Source organism: Pyrus communis, chromosome 15 (genome assembly GCF_041283825.1).
Source record: "Pyrus communis isolate YQ-2024b chromosome 15, ASM4128382v1, whole genome shotgun sequence".
NCBI classification, from domain to species: domain Eukaryota; kingdom Viridiplantae; phylum Streptophyta; class Magnoliopsida; order Rosales; family Rosaceae; genus Pyrus; species Pyrus communis.
In genome coordinates, this window is record NC_142579.1 from 14165673 (window position 1) to 14172977 (window position 7305).

At 38.1% G+C, this 7305-nt stretch overlaps 1 pseudogene; it reads right to left on the bottom strand.

The window, feature by feature from the left end:
* Positions 1–524: 524 nt before the first annotated feature.
* On the bottom strand, positions 525–1253 carry LOC148690553 (secreted RxLR effector protein 161 pseudogene; annotated as a pseudogene).
* Positions 1254–7305: the final 6052 nt, after the last annotated feature.

Consider the following 7305-nt stretch of genomic DNA (forward strand, 5'->3'; position numbering starts at 1 on the left):
CAAAGATCAAGGACCTAACCATTAGACATCAATGATGCCTCAGGTCAAAGGACTACTTTGCATATTGCAACTATTGAGTTTTCACATGACATGTATGTTCGAACTCTCGCTTGATCGTTGTTCAGTGTACTCGATTACTCTTTCGAGCACCTATGTGTCTGCCTTAGTGTCCAACACCAAATGACTTGAGACTAGTTCATACTCACGCTTGAGTCGACATAACACATACTAACCTTAGCGGATTGTCAATGCCCAATTGGCAATCCTATGGCTAGGAACGTTTTAGGAATGAACATAAGAGAAAGGTCTCGTTAATTTAACTAACTTAAATCACTTGTCTCTTAGATCAAATACATTCCTTGGATTCCCTTATTGCTTAAACACAAGATACTATAAATAGTGATTAACAATAAGCTTTGCCCTTTATTAAACATATAAAAGTTTAACACAATAAGTATTCCAAAAAGCTATTACATCAAATGAGTGGCTTTGTGGGCATACTTCCAACAATCTCCCACTTGCACTCAAAGCCATCTTCCCATGTATCTAATACCCATCTTTTCTATATGACGGTCAAGCTGGATTTGAGACATTGGCTTTGTCAGTGGATCTGCTACGTTATCGGCTGAAGCAACTTTGAGGATGTTGATTTTCCCTTCGGCAGCATATCTTCTAATGATATTAAAGCACCTGTCAAAGTGCTTGTTCTTTTGATGTGCCCTGGGTTCCTTGGCTTGAGCTATCGCCCCACTATTATCACAGTACAAAGTTACTGGTGATGTAATGGTTGGAACCACTCCAAGTTCAGTAATGAACTTTTTCATCCAGAACGCTTCTTTGCCGGCTTCAGCTGCAGCGACATATTCAGCCTCTGTCGTGGAATCGGCAATTATACTTTGTTTCTTGCTTTTCCAGTTGACAGCCCCACCATTCAGAGTGAATACATATCCGGAGTTAGAACTTCTATCATCGACGTCAGATTGGAAATCTGCGTCTGTATAGCCTTCCACTCGCAACTCTGTCGTTCCTCCATAAACGAGGAACATGTCCTTAGTTCTTCTTAAGTACTTAAGGACCGTCTTGACAGCTGCCCAGTGTTCTGATCCTGGGTTAGATTGATATCGACTAGTAATGCTCACAACATATGCGATATCAGGCCTTGTGCATATCATGGCATACATAAGACTTCCTATGGCGGAAGCATAAGGAATCATATTCATATGCCATATTTCTTCAGGAGTCTTAGGTCCCATGGACTTAGAAAGATGAATTCCATGTCCTACAGGAAGAATACCTTTCTTAGATTGTTCCATCTGGAACCTACTTAGCACCTTATCAATGTACATAGATTGGGATAATCCAATTAATTTTCTGGATCTATCACGATAGAGCTTTATCCCAAGTACATAAGATGCATCTCCTAAATCTTTCATGTGGAAGGTTTTGGACAACCACACTTTTACAGAAGAAAGTACTGCAGTGTCATTCCCGAATAGTAATATGTCATCTACATATAACACTAGGAATACAACTGCTTCCCCAACGACCTTTTGATAAACACAATTGTCATCTTCATTTTGAGTAAAACCAAACGATTTGATTTCAGTATCAAAACGAATGTTCCAGCTCCTGGAGGCTTGCTTAAGTCCATAAACGGACCTCTGAAGTTTACATACCTTAGTCTTTTCAGACTTGGACACGAAACCTTCGGGTTGAGCCATATAAAGCTCTTCCTCTAGGTAGCCGTTCAGAAAGGCTGTCTTCACGTCCATTTGCCAGATTTCATAATCATGGTACGCAGCTATAGCAAGCAAAATCCGAATGGACTTAATCATGGCTACAGGAGAGAAAGTTTCTTCATAGTCAATCCCTTCTCGTTGCCTGTAACCCTTGGCTACTAGTCTAGCCTTATAAGTCTCCACGTTCCCATCAACGCCTATCTTCCTCTTGAATACCCATTTATTTCCAACAGGTACTATACCTTCTGGAGGGTCTACAAGAGTCCAGACCTGATTTTGATACATGGAATCCATCTCGGATTTCATGGCCTCATGCCATCTCTTTGAATCAATGTCGGACATTGCTTCATTGTAGTCTCTAGGGTCCTCCTTTGTGTCATTGTCACCTATAAGGTGCAATTCCACAAAGTCATTGTCTAAGCCATACCTCCTAGGTGGCTTACTAACCCGTTCAGATCTACGTGGAGCTAGGGGTTCAGGAATAGGGTTGTCAACTTGTCGAGTGCTTGTTTGTGGTTCATCATTAATCTCATTAATTTCCTTTAATTCTATCTTGCTAGTTCCTTTAAGAACTAATTCATCCTCCATGAATATAGCAGTTCTGGCGACAAAGACTTTCTGGTCGTTAGGGTGATAGAATTCGTATCCATAGGTTTGTTTAGGATACCCCACAAAATAGCATTTAACGGATCTCGCTTCAAGCTTTCCAGCATCTTGTTTCTTAACGTATGCTGGACAACCCCAAATCTTAAGATGTTTAAGACTTGGCTTCTTTCCATACCATATCTCATATGGTGTTTGTGGAACAGATTTAGAAGGCACTGCATTTAGCAAATAAGCTGCTATGTGTAGTGCATATCCCCAGAATGATATTGGTAGATCAGCGGAACTCATCATAGAACGAACCATGTTCATCAAGGTTCGGTTTCTCCTCTCAGAAACTCCGTTATGTTGAGGAGTTCCTGGTGGAGTCCACTGTGATACAATTCCACACTCTTTGAGATAATCTAGGAACTCGTTACTCAGATATTCACCCCCTCGATCCGATCTTAGGGTCTTTATCTGTTTCCCAGTTTGCTTCTCAACTTCATTCTTGAATTCTTTGAACCTTTCAAAGGATTCTGACTTGTACTTCATAAGATACAAATAGCCAAACCGAGAGTGATCGTCGGTGAATGTGATATAGTAGGAGAAGCCTCCTCTCGACGTAGTAGACATAGGTCCACATACGTTAGTGTGGATTAACCCTAGAATTTCAGTGGCACGCTCTCCTTTCCCAGTGAATGGAGATTTGGTCATCTTCCCCAGTAGACAAGGTTCACAAGTTCCCATGAGGTCATTACCTAATGGGCTAAGATATCCATCTTTCGACATCTTGCGAATCTTATCCTGGTTTACATGTCCAAGTTTAAGATGCCAAAGTCTAACTTGGTTAACTTCTTCTCTAGCCCTTTTGGGTTTTGAGGTATTCCCGCTTTCAATACAGTGCATCCCACTATTCGTCTCTTGGTGAAAAAGTCCCTCTATCATATTACCATGAGAGATAATACGACCGTTCAAGTATAAAGTGCAACTCATTTTGTCAAACAATACTGAGTGCCCATCTCGTAAAAGCTTAGAGATAGAAATCAAATTCTTTATACATGAAGGAAAATATAAACAATTTTTAAGTTCCAGGACTTCCCCAGAGGGTAGGTTAAGCATGTAGGTGCCTATTGCTTTTGCAGAGATTTTAGTGCCGTTCCCAACTCGCACAACTATCTCCCCATTGCGCAGTGTCTTGCTCTCTGCTAGTCCCTGCATCGTATTACAGATATGTTGACTAGCGCCTGAATCAAATATCCAGGAATTGGAGCTCACTGTAAAAGCACTTTCTATGACCGAAATAGTCTCTTCAAGAGTTCGTGTCATAAGGCTCGCAATACGCACCCTGTATTTCTTCTTCCAACGTTCATCCTTTCCACAATGAAAGCATGTTCCTTTGGATTTCTTTGCCTTCTTCTTATGTAACCTTTTCCTTGTTTTTGCATTCTCACTCCCACTGTCCTTTTTGAAACATTTTTCAAATTTACAGCACATGTCAATCATCTCGTTAAAAGTATGATCGAATCTATTCACTTTATAGTTTACAATAAACTTAGTGAAATCATCCGAGAGATATGCAAGGAAAAAGTCTTGGGCCATTTTGTCAAGTATAATGGTGGGTAGTATTTTAGGCATGTTGTTAACTACATAACATAACAGAAATCGTATTAGATTGTTGATTAACTACTTGATTGGGTCTTGAATCAAATAGTACCACTCACTATTTTTGGCAAACTCCACATCCCTCAATGGAATTCGAGAGTTATATTGAACTCTTAGCGGGGCATGGGAGACTCACCATTACCAAGCCCACCTCAGAATTATATCATGTTGGTTAGCAAAAATAATGATGAGAGAATAACACTTTAGTCATTTACAACTCTTGTAATTACCCATCTAGTTTGGCCTCTAGAGAATGAATGCCTCAGAATTATATCATGTTGGCACCATTGCACTTAGTTAAGTTATTCCCACCATGCTTAGTTTATGTAGAGGTTCAAGCACAACCTCAAAATTATATCATGTTGGTCATACTTGTTGTCTACACTCACCTCATCATATGTTTATGGACTCCTCCTGGATGTAAGCACATACTTTGTACTTCCCCATTATAGGGTGAAGCCGGTGCATGAGTCACAAACGATTGGAGCCCACCACGGTGGAAGGCCTACGAAGAAATGTTCAAAACATCTCTCGTTTATCAACTTAATATTCGTTTGTTGAGGGAGTAGTTTTGGGCTACATCAAAAACATTTTAATCATATTAAAAGAACATGGCCCTATCATAACTATTGGTCCAAGTTAATATGATTTAGTAGCATATAATACTCCCACTGTTTCGTTGAAACAAGCGAGACTATATGGAACTACTAACGAACGCATTGCATCCTCATATGGACTATATAGTCATATTAGGTTTTAGGATGATTATGAACCGTTTGATTTGATCCAACACGAGCCTTGTGTTGGACCTTGGGTTTAAGGTAGATAGTTGTTGATTTTAGTTACGCGTTTAATCCAATTAAACCGTTATTTCCTATTGGGCGTTGGACCCAACTATTCCAATTTGCATACATGAAATAATAAGAAGGGCGTAAGCCCTTTTACAACACAAATAATGGGCTTATGCCCTTTACAACAAATTGAAGGACTTATGCCCAATACAACAACTTGAATTAATCAAATTACATTCAAATCTACATTACTTAAAAACCCAAGCATTCATAATGTAAATCGGCCAATCACATAGGTCAATTATCGAGGCCTTTGGTTCATAATCACCCTTTTCTTAATTAACTAAATTAACTAAGAAAGCAACTTTAAACAATTGGTTTTTGGATCCATAGAATTGATTTAAATGGAACTAAATATAATGAAAATCAAATTCTCATTAAAGAGACAAAACAATTTTTGTTCTCATTTTGTTTTGGGCCAAAAACAATGACCACAACAATTTGGGTCACTTTGTTAAAACAAAAACTTTTGGGGTCAAAATGCAAATACACAAAAGTATCAAAACTTTATATAATTGCACAAAAGTCCCTCCAACACCTTTTACCAAAGGTGGCCGGCCATAGTGTTGAAAAATTGGAAAAATCTAAAGTTTTGTAAGTGGTTTTTGGTAGGTGAGACAAAGGTGACTTTGATGGTTTGTAAGAAAATGTTTTTTATAAAACTTTAAAATTCTTTTAGTCACATCTCACCAATAACTATCACCCACCATTTGAAAAACAAAACTTTATGAAAAACATAAAACTTTTGAATCAAAACTTCAAAACTTTTTGTTCTTGGTAAGAACTTCAAGAAATATGAAGAACATACATGAAAACTCATAATAGCTCCATGGATGTTTTCTTTCACAAAAAACTCAAATTTTCACAACTCAAAAGAGGGTTAATATCCTAGGGTACTTAGGGGTTCCAAAAAACACATTAAAACCATTTTAACAAGGCTAACAAGAACCCAAAAAATCACCCTTTGGATTTGGCCGAAAATCCCAAAACACTTGGCACCAACTTTTAGTTCCATTATTCATGCTTTAATGAAATACATCTACAACATTTGAGATGCTAAATTTTCAAGCAAAATTTATATTCAAAGCAAGAACAAAGCTTGTAACATTTACAACACTTAAATCACAAAATATGAAAAATCACAAAACCCAAAAGGATCCACCATAAACTAGGCCTAGGCTCTGATACCACTTGAAGGAAAAATTTTGTCCTAGCTAAGAACATGTAAGAACATTTGAATACATATGCAAACTAATAACACTTTAAAGTAGGCATGCATTCAAAAACAATTCATAAAACCCATGACTTTCAAAGCCTAGTATATGGTGAACCATAAGACTCTTTAACAATATTAAAGAGAATAAGAATTTAGAGATTCTTTACCCTTGAAGCTCATCCTTGATTGCACAAGGGATTCACCCAAGTGGAGGGCCTTCAAGTCACCTCCTTGCTCCTTGGATCTTCCTTGTGATTTCCTCCCTTTTAGTGCTCCTTTTCTTCTTTGAGGATTTGAGGATTTGTTCTCCAAAACACCAAAGGTTTGGTGTCTCTAAGTCTCCACACCAAAGATGTAGTGTGAAGATGAAATGGATGACTTAGGGAAGAAAAGATTGCTAGATCTTCCTCCCCTAAGTGGCCGGCCTCTATGTAGAAAATGAGAGAAAATGTTTCACCCAAATTCTATTAGAAAACCCTAATAAGAAACAAAGCTATAAAGATGACTTTATACTTCGTCTCTTAGGTTAGTGGCAAACTTGCAATTAAGCAAAAGTTCCCACTACCCTTGATATGGCCGGCCTCCATTTGTTATTGGGCTTAATTGCCCATTTTGTTTTAGTTGTCATACAACTTAAACATAATGGGCCTTGTGGACCAAAACGTTTTTGTGCCCCGAAGCCCAAAACTAACTTAAACGCCCAATACGAACGTTTCGTATAATTAATTAACTATTTAATTAATCTTGACCATTCTTCAATTAAACCATTTAATTGCTTATCCATTTCATATAATTTCTTCACTTATATCCTTACTCGGTGTACGATCCATTAGGTTCCAATTAGCGAGGTAGTGGGTGATGTTACTCTTAACGATCGATTGTGAATTGAAACCACATTTCAATTCTCCCTTAAAATTAGTGTTTGCTAATCTTTAGGGCTTCCACAAACCATGGGTGATGCCTAGCAGCATGTCATGGTTACCCAAGCTAAGTAGAAGTGGTTGGAGAACCTATCCAGTTACAACTACAATGCAATACGGTCATTCTCTAATACAATACTCTTAATCACATTGTTTAAGTGATAGTTTGTTTCATGTCTACTATCCAATGTGATACTTCTCTATATGATTCAATTGAATAAGATTTGGAACAAGCTTCCTTAGTCATATTCATATGCTTTGGCCAAAGACTCTCGAATCATATCTTAGAGTATTCTCCTTCCACCATGGAAGGTTAGAGATCCCTTGTTGTG